General features: G+C 42.7%; 1 protein-coding gene across 8 annotated transcripts in view; it reads right to left on the bottom strand.

Moving 5' to 3' along the window:
* The window catches only part of TANC1 (tetratricopeptide repeat, ankyrin repeat and coiled-coil containing 1), a 230,576-nt gene that overhangs the window by 159,937 nt on the left and 47,593 nt on the right, over positions 1–23,046 (bottom strand). For 5 of the 8 annotated variants that reach the window (XM_087861752.1, XM_087861833.1, XM_087861625.1 and 2 more), the window contains one exon: positions 16,242–16,359. The exons of 2 other annotated variants lie outside the window; for them this stretch is intronic. The gene's annotated coding sequence lies outside the window, so the exon portion shown is untranslated. Of the gene's footprint in view, positions 1–16,241; positions 16,360–17,586; positions 22,811–23,046 lie in introns of all 8 variants that reach the window. One more of the 8 variants, XM_087861654.1, reaches the window with a different exon arrangement.

Raw genomic sequence — 23,046 nt, 5'->3', positions numbered from 1 at the left:
AGGCCACATGATGCCAAAAGCAAGGTTTGGTAAAGTGGAAGGCCTTCGAATGAGGGTTGCTGGAAACAACTTAATTTCCGGTGTGGGGAAGGGCCATTCAGATACTTAACTGCAGGAATGGAGGTAGCATTTGAGAGATCAACCATCATCCTAATAGCTACTATTCAGTAAGTGTTTACTGCAGGTCAGGTAAGGAGTTTTACAGACATAAAAAAACTCTTTTAATCCTTAAAAGACACACACACACACACACACACACACACACACACAGAAAACAAAAAACCCTAAGGGAGAGTTCATGGATTATCTTTTTTTTTTTTTTAAACCAAGGAAGCAGAGAAGCTTAGAGAGATCAACAACTTCCCCAAAGTTACACGATATGTAAAGGTGGACCTGAAACTTAAAAGCTCAGGCACCAAGCTGCTGCTTCCAAAGTCTTCAATGAACTTGGGGGCAGGGGGTAGGGAGGTGACCAGGAGAGAGAATACAAGCCTCAAAGACAAAGTGGCTTTGGCAGGAGGGTGAAAGTGTAGTTGTTTTGGATCTAGCCAAGGCAGCCTGGGAGAAAGCCAACATCAACTCTGAGCCCCAGTGGCCACGAGGTCAAAAGCCCACGGAGGACCACCTAAGGTTTGATGTGCAGCAGAGTCTTTGAACGTGCTCCCACACGGCTCTGTCGAGGACATGACTAGGGTAAGGTTTATAGCAACTGGAGACCCAAGCCCCAATCCTCACCAAGGCAGCTATCTCCATTAACAGCCCTACGGATTCCGTTTCCTTCCCTTTCCCCGTCTTTCTGTGAAGCTTTCCACTTGTATCATACAGCAGAGCTGTGAACTCCCAGCTTACACAGACCAACTTCTTGATGTCTAGTGATTACAACTCCCTGAATAAAGATAGAAGGCATTCCATAAACAAAATGACTGGGCAAGTTATTTCCCCTTTCATGGACTCATCTCGCAGGGATACTGCTCCCTTTCCTGCTCGACTGGACAATCAGGCCTCTTCCACCTGCAGGTGCTATAATTTTATGGGCAAAACTTCATTTCTGGTTCGTAAGACCACTGTCATCACAGTAGCTGATGAACCACCAGCACAGATGAAAAAAGAGCCCCTGGCTGGAGTTTCGGGCACGGGTGCTAAGCCTTTACAGGAAAAGGAGAAGAGACCTTGAAGACATGTCAGAAAGTCCATTTTTCAAAAACGGTTAAAAGGCACTCAATCAATCAATGCCAGCCGAATGAAGTCTGGTATTATAAATCTAAAGAAATTAAATTTTTTAAATTGCACGGCATCTGGCCTCAAAGTGAAAAAGGTCAGACAGCTTCAAAGATGCCCCGTGAAAGGCAGCCATTCATTACACAAAGATCTCTTGCTTATGTAGCTGACAGATGGATCTTTCACTTAAAGCCCTGGAATAGAAGACATCAAAATCCCTCCTCCACTTCTGTCAGTGACTTGCCAGGATGCTCTGAACAAGGTTATAACCTCCCGCCACTCCTGATTTCATTAGGATGGGAGTTCCCAATACCCGGTGTCGTTTTTCAAAATCCCCCAGGGGATTGTGATGTGCCGTCAGCAACACCCATCAAACACTATCGCTGAACCAGGCCCTGCTCTAAGCACTCAGCCCCCATATATGTAATCTTCACGAACACCTTCTGCTGAAGGTACTGTAAATATCTCCATTCTACAAAGACACAGAGAGGCTAGGGATTTGCCTAGGGTCACAGAGCTATGGAAGCAGAACCAGGTTCCCCATCCCGGTAGTTTTGCTCCAGAGCCTAACAACACAGTCCCTATCTTATACCTCCTTTTTTGGCTAAAAATAAGACAGGCTAGCTCCCAGGGGCCTGGTGAGGTGGTCAAACGGACAAAACTGCCAAACAGGAGAGAAAAAAAATTATCTTTGGCCACACACACTCCTCCACCCACAGAGCAGCATCCCAGGTCTCAAATCAATCTTGAAAAAGAGAATCTGCCTCTGCTGAGAGAAACCTACTGTATACTCATTCAAGTTTTGCCAGGCATCTAGGAGTTACTTCAAACACCAGTGTTGTCAATATTGGTAATCTGGAGGGGTCATGCAACAAAATGCAAGTAAGCGCTTGAATTCGCGAGCTTACAGAAGAACAACACTGGAAGTTGGGCCATATTACCAACAGGGAAGTGTATTTGGGACAGAGACCACTGTGTCACATGGGCAACACTTCCCCTATTCCTAACACCCAGAAGTTAGAAACCGTGTTATTCAAGAGGAGCTCAAAACCCCACCCCCTATTTCACTGGATGAATTGCATAAAGCCTGTTAAAAGGTGATGGGATGGGGCAAGGAATGGCCTGGTGTCCAAGCTTTCTTTCTCTGCGCAGTTTTTCATAGTCCAAGAGATATAATAAGGTTTTAACCTTGGATATCAAGTTCTAAGATAAAACTCGGGTATGCCTTTCATGGTAACACAACGAAGAGCTAAATGAAATCCATACAAGTCACACAGCCTCATCTCTTCCATAGCTAAAGCAAATAATATCAACACACAGAGCACTGTATACTCTTACCTGAAATTTGTAAGGGAAACCATTCTTGGCCATAAACTCCTGGTTGTAGTAAGCAGTTTAAAGGGGATGGCTACAAGGGCCCATTAAGAAAGGTCACCGGAAATGGGCGATGGTCATATTTTTTTCAATTCACTCCATCCAAGGCAGGAGTCTGTGACCTTTCAAGTGTCACGGACTGCTTCAGCAATTCAGATCCTCTCAGAGCGTCTCTGAACGACTCTGACAAAAATACTCTTACGAAGAAAATCAATTATATTGAAACACAGATATCAAGATATTCAAAAAGAAAAACTCTGAGAATAGTAAATGTGTGCTTCTTTAACGCACATAACAAGACACAGAAGCAGGGAGGTCTAACAGCTGTTGCAGTTCTGTAAGCAATGACGAGCATCGGTGATAGTTTAAACTACCTCCCACCACGTGATACAAAAATCATATTTCTACTTGCCAAAGCCACAGGTGCTACTGACAGTATGTGATGCTTTCCTCCTTCACAACTGAAGAAAAAGCCACCTTCTGGTTAGAGATTGTGAAAACAAAGATGTAAATTTTTTCCCCACCCACCCACGTTCACAGATCCCCTGAAGTATATCCGAGGACCCCAAGGATTAGAGACCCTAACCCAAAGAATCAGTCAGACTCAATAAGTGCTCTGCTAATAGCCTAGGAGCTTCTAGAAACACAGTCGTGCAGTTTTCTCCCACCCACAGAACGACTGAATTCAGAAAAATTAGACAGTCATTTACTGACTGGCACACATTGGCAAGATTGGGTATTCCACATATGCACCACTCCTAGCAATTAAATGCCAAGTCCCATGATTAGTTTTCATAGTGATCTATAAAAGTTCTATTTAACAAGAAAGTCCATCACCACCGAATTACTAACCCACCCACAATAACCAGCCTGGCATTGCAAGAGAAAGACCTGTGGGAATTTACACTGTGAGACAACAGACAAAAACAGGAAAGCCAGGTTGAATATGTGGGACAAGTGTATTTTATTATTGTTCTGTTGTTTTCTTGGACGCTTTCCTTATTCTTTTTAAGTGTTTAAGGTCTAGGAGGTATAGTCTTCCAATTAACTGGATCAGGCTTCCTAGTTAAAGGGTGGTACCCGAGGCTCCCCCACCCCCACTGCCTCATACAGTCAGGCCATTCCCCAGCTGCGTGCCCTAAATCAGGGGATGCCCATATGAAGATAAATATAATTTAGAGTCCAAAATACATGGACTTACGTTGGGCCACTGCCAATTTCTCATGGATCCTGGGTAACTGAGAAGGTTTTTGTTTTCATGGTCAGGACCTTACAACAACAGCTGCAGGAGCGTAATACTTTTTCTAGACTAATAAAATTACCTAAATCTGGCTCACAGTTTCAGCCATGGCAGCCACTCAACTTCCCAGAAAGATGCAAGCCTTGTGTAGTCATAGCAGACCTGGGAGGCTAGTGCTGAACTAAACTGATGGCTTTCAGACCCAACCCAACTGCAAACAACACTTTGGCTAAACCGTGAATTACAGAATAATTCCTATGCGTGGAGATTACAAATGTTATTTCTGGGAGTCCCATAAAAGTTTCATCAAACCTATGAAGCCCAAGTTTTACACTTGAAGCTAGGTGACATGCCACATAAGAACATCAGACTTTTCTTCTCTAAAACCCAGTGAAAGGTTCAATTAAAGCCCTTAGTAACTCTGCAGTGAAACCTTTGATCATGGATTCTGTCACCACTTCTCGTAACACATGCAAACAGTATGAAACGTATCTCAGACCTAAGGAACAAAATTGGTATTGTGAAGTGGCACAGAAACCACACACACACACACACACACACACACACACACACACACACATCCCTACAAATACGCAGAGCTCGCTCTTCTTTCAAGTTGGGGGAGGCAGTGTGGGAGGGTGAGTTTCAGATGCTACAGTCTCCAAACCTAGAAGGCTCCTTGTAGCACAGTTACAAAGTTATTTCCTAAATATAAGTGTGTGGTCCCTTTAAGGAAAAACATCCCAATTAGAAGCTAGTGAAAAATGGGAACACATGGTTCGCTGAATTAGAAACAGTGGATGTGAAATTGTTCTAGATATAATGAAGATGCAGCACAGATGTGCTAAGTTTTCATGATCTCAGTGAAACATCTTTCGGCTACAGCAAAATATGTGAGTCTACAACAGAGCTGGATATAAATTTTTTAAATGTCTGGTCCTTGTTTTTATGCAAACTTCCCAAGCCAACTCTCTCTGCCTTTGCACAAACCTAATAAAACCCATATTTCAGTGTACCGAAAACCACAAAGCCATCCATCTCCAACTCAGACTTAGGACTTCTTACAATTATCTCCTCTTATCAATACTGTAGATCTGTTACAAATAGAAGACTTTTACTCCACAAATTCCACAAAACACCACGAAAACCACAGCACAGGTAGAGACACAAAAGCATCCTTTGGCTGGCGCTGAGAAGTTTTTCCCCTGTGAGGGTCTTGTCTGGCCCTCACAGCAAGGAGGTAGAACTCTAATTGCCCTCTTTGACAGATAAAGAAGTTGAGACAGAGAAACCCAGCAGCCTGCCCCAGGCCACCTTCACTCGGAACACGGACTCCACTTCTCTCTTGGAGGACAGAACACTAGGAACCTTGTCTGTGGAACCCTAAGCCTTGGATCCCAAACTCAGGTGATGTACCAGACCAGCCTCTATCGCGCAGCACGGGGCCTCTAAAGATAGCATCATGACGAAACTCCAATGTAACTGGGATAATCTGGTTTTATTTAAAACTATTATCACCTTGTACTCCTAAACATTTATACTTGCACTTCTGAAAAGAAAGGCTGAAGGCGATCATCGCAAACATCCAATTCCAAACAGTCACTCTCAGCTCTTCTCTCTGCACCACTTTCCTTGGGAAAGTGATGTGAAGACCCACCTCAACCGCACCTCCCTGCGGGCAGCTCACAAATAGGTTTCCCCATTGTTTGACCTGTGCTGCAGTTTTAGTACTTGATTTCCAATTTGCGGACATCAACCCTGGCAACATGTCCAAAACTAAGCTCAACTTCCTCCTCCCCCAACCTCCAACACTCCCTCGCCAGCATGGGTTCTGGGTTCCTGTTGATAACGCCCCCCTCCCCCAACCTCCCTGTTTAGTCCACCAGACTCCAGGCCTCTATGTCTTCGGCCTCCTTCCTGGTCTGATTAGTACCAATCGAATGACTAAGTCTCACCAGCTCCAGCTCCTCTCCACTCCCTCCCACCATTCTGGGGAGGTAATCACCACGCCCCCCACTGGACCACCCGAAAGGCCTGCAGCCTGATTTCTCTAACTGTAGGCCAGTTAAAGCACATCAAAATCACCTTTAGGGCTTGTTAAGACAGATTGCTGAGCCCCACACCCAGTCTGATTTTTAGGTCTGGTTTGAATCTGAGGCTTTATTTCTCATAAGTCCCAGCTGACGATGACTCCGCTCTTCAGGGTCCAACGCCTAAGAACGACTGCTTTTGACTCTCCTCACTCCCTTTCCATCTCACATCAATTCTCCCAGAATTTTTCTCTTGAGGGACCAGCAAAAGCCTTTTTAAATCTGAAAATGTAGGCCTCTGGAGTGCCTGGGTGGCTCAGTCCGTTGAGTGTCTAACTCTTGATTTTGGCTCAGGTCATGATCTCAAGGTCATGGGATTGAGCCCTGCAACCCCTGCAACAGCTCATCAGGGAGTCCCCTTGAGATTCTTTCCCTCTGCCCCTCCCCCCACTTGCACACACGTGCATGCTCTCTAAAATGAATCTTTAAAAATAAAAAAATAAAATGTAGGCCTCTGATAACTAAGTGGGAACAATAAGACCTACTCTTCACTGTGGACCTACCATGCTTTAGGTTATCTCTGTCACATTACAGTTAAAACAACTCCGCAAAATACAGCATTGCCTCCAAATTTATAGGGCAACTTGGTAAAAAAAAAAAAAAAAAAAAAAAAAAAAAAAAGACACCCAAGACTTTGAAAGGTTAAGCAATTTCCAAATTCCACAATGACAAATTGGTTTTATGTATTCATTAAAGGGGACCCTCTCCTTAGACAAACCTTTGCTACCAAACTCTGATGCAGAAGCGAGAACAGTGATGGAAAACAAAGAATATTTCCTTCTCAGGACAGGGTAAAAGGTGAGACCTATGAGGATACGAAGTGCACAACCAGCTCTCTATCCATGATTTAGTTTGGTACAGCACAACACATGTTCAAACCCATCCTCCCAAGAGCAATTTAACTAAACTAAAAAAAACGTCAGTAGACTCTGCTTTTATTTACCTGCCTCTACCTATATATATATTCTCTGCTTTCTGTAGATCAGACCCTCGTCTGTTCTAGCACAGTTAACTCAAGCTAACAACTAGGTCGATATATGCTATTCTTATTAACAAGGTCTTTACTTTCAAGGGCCTTTTCTGCCTTCATTACGACCAGCATGTGAATGATTCAAACACCATGACCAGAGATTAAGATTCTACATTTTCACATGCTGTCATTTAAAAACAAAAAAGAAAGGCTCTACAATAGATTCATATCAGACCTAAAGACACCTGCAGATTGAAAGTGAGGGGATGGAGAACCGTGTATCTCAAAAATGGATGTCAAAAGAAAGCCAGAGTAGCAATACTTATACTGGACAAAACAGACCTTAAAACAAAGACTGTAACAAGAGACAAAGAAGAACACTATATAATAATAAAGGGGACAATCCAACAAGATGGAACAATTGTAAATATTTATTTACCCAACACCGGGGCACCCAAATACATAAAACAGTTAATAACAAAAAAACAAATGGATAACATTACAATAGCAGGGGACTGTAACACCTCGCTCACATCAATGAACAGATCCACTGAACAGAAGATCAACAAGGAGACAATGGACTTAACAGATATATTCAGAACATTCCACCCGTAAACAGAAGACACATTTTCAAGTGCCCATGGAACATTCTCCAGAATAAATCACATAACAAACCTCGACAAATTCAAGAAGATCAAAATCATACCATGCATACCTTCTGACCACAGCACTATGAAACCAGAACTCAATCACAAGAAAAAAAGCTGTAAGGAACACAAATACATGGAGGTTAAATGACATCCTACTAAAGAATGAACGGATCAACCAGGAAATAATTTAAAAAATACATGGAAACAAATGAAAATGAAAACACAATGGTCCAAAACCTTAAGGATGCAGCAAAAGCAGTTCTAAGAGGGAAGTTTATAGCACTACAGGCCTACTTCAAGAAACAAGAAAAATCTCAATCTTATCAGACACATAAAAGAACAAAACCTAAAGCCAGCAGAAGGAAATAATAAAGATTAGAGCAGAAATAATACAGAAACTAAAAAACAAAAAAATAGAACAGATCAATGAAACCAGGAGCTGGTTCTTTGAAGAAAAAAATAAAATTGATAAACATCTAGGAAGACTTATCAAGAAGAGAAATTACGCAAAGTCACAAATGAGAGAGGAGAAATAACAGTCAACACCACAGAAATACAAATAATCATAAAAGAATTATGAAAAACTTTATGCCAACAAATTGGACAACCTAGAAGAAATGGATAAATTCCTAGAACCATATAAACCACCAAAACTGAAACAGGAAGAAACAGAAAACTTGGACAGATAACCAGCAAAGAAACTGAATCAGTAATCAAAAAACTCCCAGACAGCTTAGCTTCACAGGCAAATTCTATCAAACATTTGAAGAAGCATTAATACTTATTCTTCTCAAACTATTCCAAAAAATAGAAAAGAAAGGAAAACTTCCAAATTCATTCTATGAGGACAGCATTACTCTGATACCAAAACCAGATAAGGACTCCACTAAAGGGACACTCTTTATTTCAGCTCAGGTCATGATCTCTCAGAGTTGTGAGACTGAGGCCTGCTGGATGTGGAGCCTGCTTCAGATTCTCTCTCTCCCTCTCCCTTTGCTCCCCCGTTGCCACCACATATGCAAGTGCATACTCTGTTTAAAAAAAAAAAAAAGACTCCATTAAAAAAAGAGAACTACATTGGTGCACCTGGGTGGCTCAGTTGGTTAAGCAACTGCCCTTGGCTCACGTCATGATCCTGGAGTCCCAGGATCGAGTCCCGCATCAGGCTCCCTGCTCAGTAGGGAGTCTGCTTCTCTGTCTGTCCCTCCCCCATGCTCATGTTCTCACTCTGTCATTCTCTCTCTCAAATATTTTTTTAAAAACAAAAATAAATAAAGAGAACTACAAGCAATATCCCTGATGAACCTATATGCAAAAATTCTCAACAAAATACTAAACCGAATTCAACAGTACATAAAAAAAAAAAAAAAAAAAAATCATTCACCATGACCAAATGGGATTTACTCCTGGGTTGCAAAGGTGGTTCAATAATCTCAAATCAATGTGATACACCACATCAACAAAAGGATAAGAACCATATGATCATTTCAATAGATGCAGAAAAAGCATCTGACAAAGTACAACACTATTCATGATAAAAACCCTCAACCAAGTAGGTTTAGAGGGAACATACCTCAACATAATAAAGTCCATATATGAAAAACCCACAGCTAACATCATCTTTAACAGGGAAAAACTGAGATCTTTCCCCCTAATGTCAGGAACAAGATAGGGATGTCCACTCTCACCACTTTTATTCAACATAGTAATGGAAGTCCTAACCACAGCAATCAGACAAGAAAAATAAAAGGAATCCAAATCAAATCTTTATAAATATAAAAGGAATAAAAAAAACCTTTATAAAAATAAAAGGAATCCAAATCAAATCCAAATAAAACTTCAACTAGTTGCAGATGACATGATACTCTATATAGAACACCCAAAGACTCCACCAAAAAACTGCTAGAACTGATGAACAAATTCAGTGAAATATCAGGATACAAAATCAACATGCAGAAATCTGTTGCGTTTCTATACACTAATAATAAAGCAGAAGAGAAACTAAGGAATCAATCCCATTTACAATTGCACCAAAAACAATAAGATACCTAGGAATAAACCTAACCACAAGAGGTGAAAGACCTATACTCTGAAAACTATAAAACACTGATGAAAAAAACTGATGACAAAAAAAAAAAAAAAAAAAAAAATGGAAAGACATTCCACACTTATGGAGTGAAAGAACAAATATTGTTAAAATGTCTATACTACCCAAAGCAATATACCCATTTAATGCAATCCCTCTCGAAATACCAACAGCATTTTTCCCAGAACTAGAAGAATCCTACAATTTGTATGGAAACACAAAAGACCTTGAGCAGCCAAAGCAATCTTGAAACAAAAGAAAAGCAGGAGGCATCACAATTTCGAAATTCAAGTATATTACAAAGCTGTAGTAATTGGAGCACCTGGCTGGCTCAGTAGGAAAAGCACATGACTTGATCTTGGGGTTATAAGTTCAAGTCCCACATTGGGTGTAGAGATTACTTAAAATCTTAAAAACAAACAAAAACCCAGAGCTGTAGTAATCAGAACAGTATGGTACTGGCACAAAAACAGACACATAGATCAATAAAACAGAATAGAAAATCCAGAAATAAACCCAAATTATATGGTCAGTTAGTTTTTGACAAAGCAGGAAAGAACATCCATTGGGATAAAGTCTCTTCAACAGATGGTGGGAAAACTGGATAGCAACATGCAAAAGAATGAAACTGGACCACTTTCTTACACCATACATGAAAATTCAAAATGGACTACAGATCTAAATGTGAGACCTAAAACCTAGAAGAAAACACAGGCAGTAACCTCTTTGACATTGTGGTAGCAACTTCTTTCTAGATAGGTCTCCTGAGGCAAGGGAAACAAAAGCAAACTATTGGGACTACATCAAAATAAAAAGCTTCTGCACAGTGAAGGAAACACTAAAACAAAAAAGCAACCTACAGAATGGGAGAAGATATTTGCAAATGACATATCTGATAAAGGGTTAGTATCCAAAATCTATAAAGAACTTATACAACACCCAAAAAGCAAATAATCCAATTTAAAAAATGGGCAGAAGACATGAATAGACATTTCTCCAAAGACATCCAGAGGGCCAACAGACACATGAAAGAATGCTCATCATTCATCATCAGGAAAGTGCAAATCAAAACTACAATGAGATATCATCTCACACCTGTCAGAATGGATAAAAACAACACAAGAAATGATAGGTATTGGCAAGGATGTAGAGAGAAAGGAACCCTCGTGCACTGTTGCAAACTGGTGCAGACACTGTGGAAAACAGTATGGAGGTTCCTCAAAATTGAAAAATAGAACCACCTTACGATCCAGCAATCACATTACTGGGTATTTACCCAAAGAAGACAAAAATACTAATTCAAAGGGATACATGCACCCCTCTGTTTATAGCAGCATTATTTACAATAGCCAAATTATGGAAGAAGCCCAAGTGTCACTTGACTGACAAACAGATAAAACAAATGAGGCATATATATTCACACAGACAGACAGCACACACACACACGGAATATGAATATATATATATATATATATATGAATATTACTCAACCATAAAGAATGAAACCTTGCCATTTGCAACAACATGCATAGAGCTAGACAGTAAAATGCTAAGTTAAATAAGTCAGAGAAAGACCATACTAGAGGATTTCACTCATATGTGGAATTTAAGAAACTACGCTATGATTGCACTACTATTTACTCCAAAGATACAGACATAGTGAAGAGAAGGGCCATATGCACCCCAATGTTCATGGCAGCATTGTCCATGGTAGCTAAATCGTGGAAGGAGCCGAGATGCCCTTCAACAGATGACTGGATTAAGAAGATGTGGTCCATATATACAATGGAATATTACTCAGCCATCAGAAAGAATGATTTCTCAACATTTGCTGCAACATGGACGGGACTGGAGGAGATAATGCTAAGTGAAATAAGTCAAGCAGAGAAAGACAATTATCATATGGTTTCACTCATTTACGGAACATAAGAAGTAGGAAGATCAGTAGGAGAAGAAAGGGAAGAAGGGGGGGGTAAACAGAAGGGGGAATGAACCATGAGAGACTATGGACTCTGGGAAGCAGACTGAGGGCTTCGGGGGGGGGGGGATGGGATAGGCTGGTTATGGGTATTAAGGAGGGCATGTATTGCATGGTGCACTGGGTGTTATATGCAAGTAATGAATTACAGAACTTTACATCAAAAACTAGGGATGTATTGTATGGTGACTAACATAAGAAAAATATTTAAAAAATAATAAAATAAGAAGATGTGGTCCATATATGCAATGGAATATTACTCAGCCATCAGAAAGATTACACAACATTTGCAGCAACATGGACAGGACTGGAGGAGATTATGCTAAGTGAAATAAGCAAAGAAAGACAATTATATGGTTTCACTCATTCATGGAACATAAGAAATAGGAAGATCAGTAGGGAGAAGGAAGGGAAGAATGAAGGGGGGGTGAACAGAAGGGGGAATGAACCATGAGAGACTGTAGACTCTGGGAAACAAACTGAGGACTTCAGAGGGGACCGGGGTAGGGGATTGGGATAGGCCGGTGATGGGTATTAAAGAGGGCACATATTGCATGGTGCACTGGGTGTTATATGCAAATAATGAATCATGGAACATTGCATCAAAAACTGGGGATATACTGTATGGTGACTAATAAAATAAAATTTAAATAAAAATAAAAGAAAGTAATTTTAAAAAAGACGAAACAGAACAAACGAGCATAGGGAAAAAAAAAAAATTAGAGACAAATCAAGAAACAGACGCTTAGAAAACACACTGCTGGTCACCAGAGAGGAGGCAGGTTGGGGGGATGAGTGAAATAGGTGATGAGGATTAAGGAGTTCACTTGTGATGAACACTGGGTGTTTTATGTTGAATCACTATCTTGTACACCTGAAACTAATACAATACTGTATGTTAACTAAATGGAATTAAAAGCTTTAAAAGAGAAGAGAGGCTTGGGATGCCTGGGTGGCTCAGTTGGTTAAGCATCAGACTTTGGCTCAGGTCATGATCTCAGGGTTGTGGGATTGAGCCCTATGTTCAGCTCTTCGCTCAGCACAGAGTCCACTTGTCCTTCTCCCTGTTCTCCTCCCCACTGATTCCACAATTACACACACGCTCACTCTCTAAATAAACAAAAACTAAAACAAATCTTGTCTTTAGCACCTACTATTAAGAAAAAAATATAGGACACACAAATTTGAGTAACACCCAGTTCCTGCCCTCAACAAAGTCAACCTACCAACCGGAAGTCTAAAATAGCACTGTGGCATCACAGGAACACAGCAAGACAGTATCATGGTGTCAAAGGCTCTGGAGTCAGGCCGACCAACCCACAGGTTTAAAATCCCTCAATCCCAAACCCACCATGCTTTACTTGCTCTGTGATCTTGGGCCAGTAACAATCTCTGAACCTTAAATTCCACGCTTATGGGGCATCTGAATGTATCAGTTAGATAGGGGTCTGACCCTTGGTTTCGGTTCAGGTCATGATCTCAGGGTCCTGAGATAGAGGTCCCCTCCCTCCCACACCCCCGCTGGGTTCTGAGCTCAGCAAGGAGTCTCTTAAGACTCTCTCTCCCTCTGCCCCTCCTTCCCACCCCCGCACATTCTCACTCTAAAATAAATCTTTAAAAAAAAAAAAATTCCTCATTTATAGAGATAATATGCCACAGAGTAGTTGTAAAAATTAGAAATAACATATAACAAATATCTAGGATTATGCAGAGTACAAAATGCATATTATATGAACGGTCATAATTGTCTCGTGTTATTGTGTCTGCTTATATAAGCCCAGCTACAACTCTGAATGCCTATAATATTTAAACGTCAGTGGAATGGCCTTTTCCTTTTTTATTTAGGTTATTAAAATGATAGAATTTAATTGCAAATGAAGATATGGGGCTGACTGAGGGAGGCTGAAGGATGAGTCACACATTTCTGGCTTGAATAATGCCAATGACCAAAGTGGGAAAAGCAGACTGAAGCCTAGGTTTGAGGGGACTTGGGGGGGGGGGCAGTGGAGAGCAGGGAGACAGGAAGCAGGCACTAATTGGGAGGGAAAGGAGTTCAGTTTGGATACTCCTAGTTAAAAGTAAATATGAGTCGTCCAAGTAGAAATGTCCAAGAGATTGTTTGAGACAAGGGGATGAACTCACAGAAGGCTTAGGGATCATTAACATGTGGGTGGTGGCTGAAACCACAGAAGTACTGAGGTCCCCGCAAAGAGGCTCAGCAGACTAAAAGAAAACCACCAAGGATCAAAGCTCAGGGAACATGAACATTTGAGGGCAAGTACAGTAGGACCTAGGAAGAAATTAAAGAAGAGGAAATGTAGTCAGAAATGATGCAAAGGAACCCAGAGGAGGAAGTGTCAAATGAGGAGTGGTCAGTACTATCAAGTGCTACGGAAAAGTCATGTCAAAGAGTTCTACCAGAGGCCATTTGTAACCTTAACAACAGCAGTGTCCATGAAGCTGAAGCAATGAAAAAGCAGGTGACAGGTCATCTCTAAAGGTCCCTCCTCAACAGTAAGATTCTTTGATCTCAAAATATAAACTTATTCTCCATCAAACCTTAATTAAAACCTCAAATAACAAGTTGCAAGGTTTTCTTTGAGAGAAAGGTAATTTGCAAAAGAGACATGAACATTTAACATGATCTTTGCTATTAAGCTCCTATCGACTTCCTGAAGTTGGTCCCAGGGAAGGAATAAAGAAAAATTAGCTAATTCTCTACCACCCAAAACCTCCCGGAAGAGGAAAAAAATGTATCCCTTACTAAATAAATTTCCTGTCTAATAAATCTCTGAGGGCAATACATTTAAATTGCTAGTTCAATACTACTTTGAAAAATGTGTTACCATAGGTCAAAAAGCTTTGGTTTCAATATGCAAATCACTGCATACTTTGAGTGAAATTCCATTTAAGCATATTCCCACCTGTATTTCTCAATAAGCCTTAACTCCTACTAAATTTAGAAAATTGTTCTTCAATGTCATTTTCCTCATTCCTTGTATACTTACAAGGATAGAAAGTGTTGTCCCAGGCAATTTTAACTTAAAGTTATACAATGGTTCTACCATGCAAATTATGGCACAATAAGGGAATGTTTGGCTTGGCTGTATGAACTGGTTAAACTAGTTAGTAGAGTTGAAAAATAATTCCCCCAAACATCTGCTCAGCCTAAGAAAGTTTCTTTGTTTTTAAGTCTAGTCCACATGCAAATATTTTTCAAGAAGTTATACACTATCTCCGTTTGAGTTTTAAAATATATATATAGCAGGGACTCCCCATCCCCAAAATTCTAGTTCAGCACACCTGGGGGGAGTCCGAGTATTCTAATTTTTTTTTTTTTTAAGATTTTATTTATTTATTTGACAGAGAGACAGCCAGCGAGAGAGGGAACACAGCAGGGGGAGTGAGAGAGGAAGAAGCAGGCTCCCAGCGGAGGAGCCTGATGTGGGACTCGATCCCTGAACGCCGAGATCACGCCCTGAGCCGAAGGCAGACGATTAACGACTGTGCTACCCAGGCACCCCCCAGTATTCTAATTTTTAAAACTTCTCCTTAGATTCACCTGTGTTCTCCCCAGCTTCTCCTGCTGAGAAGCTTTACCTTTTGGCAGGATCCCCCAAAGTTTTCAGGGCAATGTGACCACTGCGTTCTTTATGACAAGCAACGCATGGCAGGAGGGGTGAGGGCAGAATGTGAAATCCCGCCAGCAAGCCACACAGGACAGATGGCAGAGCGCACCTGCATGTTACATGGACGTTTCAAGAATTCAGAGGTTTGGAAGTGGCTTTCACCTTGACCCCCATATCTCCTGTGGGGACCCTTCTCAACACCCACAGAGAAGGAATATAGGGCAGTCTTCAGAGCCCTCAGCCAACCATTCTGTCCTGGACCTCCTGAGGATTCCTGCTCCGTGGCCTCAACTGTGAGCAGCTGAGCATAAGTAAGAGTCTCCAAGCTGTGCTCACTTAAGATGGGGCTGAAGACCCCGTTTTCAGCCAACTCTCTTCTTAAAGGAAAGAGGGACTATTTGAGTCCTACTAACTGCCACACATTAGAGCTAGGGAACACAACTAACAATGTGAACAGAACAAAAGTTTTACCCAACAGGAGCCTCCAGCCTCACCCAAACCCTTGAAGTAGGTATTTTTGTTTGAAAATTCACATATAAAACTGCAGTACAGGAAAACCATAGTACAGAAGTTTAACGACTTTCCTGAAGTTCCTGAAGGCACACAACTAAAAAAATCCTTGAAATTCAGGGAAGGGAAAAGACACAACTCAGAATAAGTTAACAGGACTTCTGTGTTTGCAAACTGTCAATTGTAAGGTATTAAGCTATTCACACAACACATATTAAATGTTTTCAGTGGAGAAGTACCGTGCTAGGAACCATAAAGAGACCCAAAACGTTGAAATGGGCACAAAAAAATTGGAAAAGTTCTGGGGGGAAAAAAAACCATATTGAAACATCCCCATTAATAAGAGTGCTTTAACAGTAATTAAGACCCCAATTTAAAAAAAAAATCTTAAATTTGACTAAAAACCCAATTTACTTTCAAAGCCCTCAAAATTTTCAGAGAATAACTCAGCTTGGAAAACAGGGTCAGAGGACGGATTCTCCGTAATCCCACTCACCTTGCCTCACCCCAGACTTCCCGTGCTGGCAACAGAGAGAGGCAGTCTCACTCGGGGGGGGGGGGGGCACCCAGAAAGCTCCTCCGGACAAGTCGGCCACAGAAAGCTAGAAAGAAAACTGGAAAAAAGAAAAGCTGTGAGCACGCTTGCCCTAGGAGACAAGAAGCAGAGTTTATAAAACCAGCTACAACCTCCCAGAAACTCCCAACAGAGCCATGATGGAGAGGAAAGAGAGGTCAGCACATACCTGCTCTTAACAGAGGGGAAAGCAAGGTGACCAGCTGGCAAAAGCAAGAAAATTCATTCTTTCTTCTGATGCCCTCTATCCGAGCTGAGCTGACCAGGGACATTTACTGAAAGCCTCCTGTCCTGAGCAAGGTACTGAAGGATTTGTTACTTCTCCTCTCTCAAGTTTTCTCTTTAAGTGATGCTAATAGGTTTGCAGCCCAAGACACAAAGAAAGGTTTCAAAGGTTTGAGATAAGGAGCCAAGAACCTCCCTAAAACACTCAGGGTGCTGAAGTTCCCACATTTCCTGCCGCACTCCTCTCAGGTCCCAGCTCTCCACACAGCTCACTCTTTCTGAACACACTGCCCAGTTTCACACCTCTGCTCGCCTGTTCCCTCATCCTGAAGCACCTCTCTCCCACTCTGGAAATCAGTCATCCTCCCAGCACTGCTCAAATATTCTCCAGGGAATCTCACCAGGCCTTCCTCTCGGGGACCAGAGCTCTAGCAGCCGCTTCCTTCTGCCTTGACCTCCCCTCCTACCAGTTTCTCCAGGGCTGGTCTTACCTGCCACCCCTCCCCCGACCTTCTGCTCTTGTCACAAGAAGAGGCAGATGCCCAGTGCATGCTTGTTGAATGAAGGACTCCAAGAAGAGGTTCCCCATGACTGACTCAGTCTAGTTCCTGGGAAATGCTCTTCTTCAAGGATGCTATCTATGCCTAGCCACGCCAGCCACGAGGCTCGGTCCCCGTCAATGCCCTCACAGCGCTGCTGCGGGCTTCACTGCCAAAAAGGACGGAATCGTGTGTAGTCACGTTTAGGCCAACAAAGCCACCTTGGCAGGGCAGCAGACCCTAATAGGCTTGTGCACGCAAAGGCTGGGTGGAGGCCTTTTCTCCCCTTTAAGTCTGTTTAATGAGGAGCTCTAGAAGACATGCCCCCCTTCCCCGCCAGGACTTCAAAGATGAGAACAGAGTGCAGAAGCCTTTCTCTGGGAGGCAACCGGAGACGGATGCAGGGCACAAGTTCAAGTCTTCCCTGACTACAGAGACAGCAGAGATCTCGCTGAAGCAGAACGAAGAGAGACCGACGACATGGACATGGACCAGGTGATCACCTGGGATCAAATGTTTCCTTGAAAAAGGCCTCCTGTTGTGTTCAGCGACAGTCCACAAATGCTGCCTCGGCTTCCAAGTGCCCCAGGTTTTGCTGCCCCCAGGTTGCTGACCTCGCTGGTAGTATTTAAGCATTCACTGCGGGACAGCACCACCTGGTGAGCGGCAGCTCAAGTATCTCAGGGCGGCCTCCTATTATTAGCGCATAACAGGGATCACCTGCCCCTTTACAGAAGGTTCTGGCAGCAAGGGAGGGAATCCATCTCACAGCTGATGCAAGTACGTTAGCCAACCTCCTTTCTTAAAGCACACCTCAGCAGAAAAGGCAGGCATCTCATTTGTCCCAGCCACACCTACACACAAGTATTAAAAGAATATCCACCACAGCCCACAATATGCCGGCTGTCAGGCAGACCCTCTGCCCAGAGGACCCCCCGCTGCATGGGCACCCTTAAAATTACATCTGTAACAGGTTATGCACACACATACTTTCCCTCTGGCCCCTTCTCCACCGAGAGCAACTGCTCTGTTACACTACTTCTGTAAGGATGGGGGAAAGGTCCTTTCTGAGTTCAAGACCACGAAGACACCGCTATAAATTACAGAGTTACAGAGGTCCCAAGAGGAGGCGGCTTCCTGCAAGAAGAGGGACTGTCCCTACAGCCTGTCTTTGTGGTGATGAGATCACAGAGTTTAGATTCTGTATTTGGTCCTACATGGGTTTTAAGGGCCATATTCAGTAATTATAGAAAGGAAAAAAAAGCAGGTCAATGAGACCAGAGGAACTCTGGTGTTTGAGAAGTTACTTATAACTGCAGTGAGATCACTCACCTACCCAAACTCAAAAACTATGCCTCGAATCGGTCCTTCAGAATGAATGTTAGGTTAGAAAAAAGTGCAACTTTCTACTTCTTGCTTGCTTTTGTTTCAGTATTCCTCCGTTCAAAGGGCTCCATTCACTTTCAATGCATAATCCAAAATTTGGGCCCAAGAAAGTTTTGAAAAACAAGCATTATGCCACAAAATATTCTCCCATAAAATTCAAAAGACAACAAAGTACACTTATTGGAAGAATTTTTATGGAACCTAAAACACAGGAGTTTAGAGACCAGGTGAATGATATCCCTCAACTGCCAATCAGTAGCTCTTAATCTGCAGATCTGATTTTTAATTGGCGCCTAAAAAAAAGACACCTTAAAATGCTTTGAATTATTAGAGTTTACTTCCTGGTCATCACTCTCTTTCAAAGATGAACAAAAAGACTTCCAAGTTTTTATCCAACAGAAGTATTCATCGGAGAGAATTTGTATTATCTCTCAGGTATCTCCCTAAACCCTAGATGCGGGCCTCCTGAGACCACAAAACCGACTGCCGTGAGTGTTCATGGACCAAAGCGTGTGACCACTGGTTCCGTGTGACAGTCCCCATCCTTTGGCTGTACAGGGTTCTACAGCCCCCAACACTGCCCCACTAGACCATGAGGCCCAGAGAGGTGACGAAGGTCACAGCCCGCTGCACGTGAGAGTTCAGAGGTGCAGGTCACAGTCCACTGCATAGACAGAGTGGAAAACAATGCCACGGAAATGCTAAAGCGAGGAAAGGAATGTTCTCGCTGTTGTTTTGTTTCATTTTGAATGCTGGTGCTTAACAGAAAGCAGGCTTAAATACAGGAGGAAGATAGGGAGGAGAACCCCACGGACTCAGCATGCATCGGGGACAGGAGCAGCAAAAGGCATTATTTTAAAATTCCTATTTTCATTTCAAATCCTGCAGCTTCCATTTTCCTTGAGACGCAGGTACTGCTGGTATCATTACATCTCACTTACTCTGAGGGGGCTTGCAATCCTAACCACCGGACCAGCACTCCCGGCGAGCTTGAAAAATAAATGATGCCCTCTGATGCCCAGAAAAACAAAAACAGACTCTCTGGGAATGAGGCTCAAGTGCTGATACTTTATAAAGCTAACCGGCTGATCTTAATGTATAGCCGGGACTACGAACCCACTGCCCCTGTCCTATCCCTGGTCTGTTTTCTTTTTACTTGACGGTTTGGGGGCAAGGAAATATTTATGCCTTAAAAAGGGGGGTGGAAGGATAAACAAATAGACCAGGGAGAGAGCTGGAGGAAGCTGAAGTGATGGCCTGCAGGGCACAACCCTCAAGGAGAAGACAGGAGTGGGATGGCCTGGGTTGTTCCCCAAGTAAGCCCTGGATGGCAAGAGGGAACAATTCAAAGCTCATCTGTAAAGCACATTGCCAGGTCAAGTGTCTGCTATGTAAGAAGTGATTGTAATATGATGGGTTTCATATGTGAAGAATCTACTGAACCGTATTTACCCCTGTGACTTCTCCTGGTTCTTCTAATAACAACATTAACAGGTTTGTTGTTTTTTTGTTTTTTTAACTGATGATCCATTTTTCCTTGCTCACCAAATCTAACAAAGCAGACGCTCATTACCGGCTAACTTCCTGGAGTTACAGCGCCCAAAACACAGAGCTTCCCTAGGCATAAGACCCAGCTGGCTCATACAAGGGCTGAGCCCGGATGTGATTTTAAATTAGCATCATTATGTTCTCCGATGTGACGGTGGCTGGATACGGAGGAGAATATAGGCATCTGGGTGAAGGATGAGGACTGCAGGGATACAGTCTCCAGTTGAGGAGTTAATTCTATTCTCCCTTCCCTGCGCTTTAGCTCTTAGGGCTACCTGCTCTCTACCCATCCTTCTGAAACAGTGACAAAAATCAGGCAGCCCAGCTTGGACGCCTCCTTCCCAATTTCTGTCTCTCATGGGAAAATGAACCAGCTTTGCCTAATCATCCTTTACCAGTATTTCCCAAAGTATGTCCTGCAGGCCACAGTAGCAGAATGAGGTCATCCCTGGACACTGCCTCAGACCACATAAGGGGAACATACTATCTGGAGCAGAGCCCAAGAGTCTGCATTTTAATCAGCCACACAGACACAACAGTCAGTGAACCAGTCACAAACTCTCATCCATCCCCCCTTTGAAATGGTTCACCAGATGTGCTAAGTCTCTCCAGAACCTCTGCCACTTCCCCATTGGGGTCATGTTCTCCCAATGTAGCTGGTTTCTCCAATGTGACTGCATGACCACTTTCTCAAATACCGCTTGGACCCCAGCACAGCTGGCTCAAAGTTCCTGACTCGAGTCCCTCTGCTCTGAACTCACACCCAATGCAAAACTTCTCTAGCACTTTCACTTAGGACTTCGGGTCTGTTAGTTCTCTCTCCCAACTACACGCTAAGCTTCTTGAAGGCAGGCTCCACATGGTCCCTCTGTATCTTCCACAGGGCTCGGTGCATCTTAGGTTTCAAGACTAGTGGCTGACTGACAAACCCTTGCCTCTGCCCTGGGTTTTCCTTCGTTCACCTTCTTCTCATTGTCCCTGAGAAAACATTCATTCTCTCCTTTCCCTAACAAAATTGCTTCAGGCATGGGTGGGAGAAAAGAGTTGCACACTGGTGTGGAAGAGCGGGGAGGGGACAGCAGTCATGAACTAGCAACCTCAACCATCCAGCAAGCGGCTAGGAACCAAAAGTTAGTCTTTGCAGCTGCCAAAATCTGCAAACGTTCAGACAGCTCAAAACACAAACACACAGCTCAGAAGAGAACTCCCAGCCTCTCCCACCTCGATCCAACACCTCTTTCGCGTGCCCTCCCTGAGAGCTATTTTACTCCTCTTCTAGATAGGGTTCTAACAGGAGGGAAATATTTGGTTTCCCAGGTCACTGCAAATTAAGAGGGTGGTGGGTGACTGTTAAATCAAGGCATAATGACAGCCCTGTGAAAGTATGACTGACGGGAGACAATTTATAAAATCCCAAACAGTAGATTACAGGCTGTTACACTTTAAATAGACTTTCAGTCCCCAAAAGTGTCCAAGGACACCAAAACAAAGCATTTCAAAACAGCACAATTAGTGGCCCTGAAAGACTATCCCAGGCACTAAGAAAAGGTTATTTCACTTTCAGTAGGTCTCCAAGACACTCTCTCCAGGAGAGAAGATGCCCACATGGCCAACCTCAGTCTCTAGGACCCACGTGTTGTCAAAAATAAGAATAGGTACTGTATCCAGCAGCAGTGCGCTGACTCTAGGCGGTCTGCAGCACTACTGAACGCCGGGACAGACTTTCAAAGGCAGGTACACAACCCTTGGCATTGCCATTCTGATCAGGAACCTTCCAACTGCCTACTCCCATCCTTGTCACACATTCGCACTTCCCATCATCTACCTTTTCTTGTGGTATTTGTAAGTTAAGCTCCTTACCAGATCTAAACTTCTTGAGCAGAGGGATACCATGCACGGACACCATGCCCCCCACCTCTGCCACTCACAGCTGATGCCTGCTTGCCCTTCCCCAGTTCCCTTTGTCTAGAAGCCCAGATGGTCTTAAGGAAGAAGGGATTTAAATAAGTATGTTTTAAAATAGCCCAAGCATTTTTTTTTTTTAATTTTAACTCCAGTTAACATAAGCCCAAGCATTTCCATAGCCTTTAAAGATGCTGATTTTCCTGCTTTCCTAAGGAATTAAAAAAATGCAAGTTTAAATGTTAGGATTCTATGATCAATGGGGCAAGCTTCAGTTTATCTTGGAATCTAATCTATATGGGACATAGAGCCAAGGAATAAATTCTGCACCATTGCATGTACCTATCTGAACCACAAAGGTTAGGGTGAGTTTTTCCTTCATCTAAAAGCAACCTAAACTCAAATGGCTTCAATGATTTATCTATTCAGAACTGATTACTGGGTAACTTCATATTTTTGTTTTGATAAGTAATAGCATTCAAAGGTACTGATTTGCTTTGTAATTAATAAAGAGAGTACTTTAATGAATTTAACTGGTAGTTCCCTAATAAAAGGTTTATGGTTTACACTTGGTTCAAGTAATTTTTTTTATCTACACTGAGTTAAAAACTTAATCTATTTCCAGATTCACAAAAGCAATTCTCAGTCTTGTTTCAAGCTCATTGTTGAATGTGTCCCTTACACTCAGACCCATTCATTTTACAAACAGGCTACAATGACCTACCAGGGTACTGGAAACCTCTCTCTTTTAAGAGGGTGGAGGTCAAGGTTGTCGGGACATCCAGGCCTGGCCTGCTGTTTTTTTCAGCTTCCACAGCCCTTCCTTCCCACAGCTGAAGCCTCTTGACTCTTGCCCCACCTTCCTTCTTTGGCTCAATCCAGCGGGAATTTCTAGAATAGAGATTTAAACAGTTTGGGCCAAGTTGTTTTTTGCTGCTTAACCGGCCCTGACCTTGTGTCTAGTAACTCGACTTCTTTCTCCTGCATTCCACAGGCCTCCCTCACCCTCTAGCTCAGTTCTGATAACCTGCAAATCCCTGGGGGCTGAGGTGCTTCCTTGCCCTTGGCAATCCTCCAAGGGACCAGAGGTCTTGGAATATGGGTGCCCTTATCAGGCTACTCTCTCT

The sequence above is a fragment of the Ursus americanus genome, chromosome 1 (assembly GCF_024610735.1).
Source record: "Ursus americanus isolate L20-20 chromosome 1, mUrsAme1.1.p, whole genome shotgun sequence".
NCBI lineage: Eukaryota > Metazoa > Chordata > Mammalia > Carnivora > Ursidae > Ursus > Ursus americanus.
Note: the sequence above shows the minus strand (reverse complement) of the source record. Positions and strands in the feature narration are given on the sequence as shown.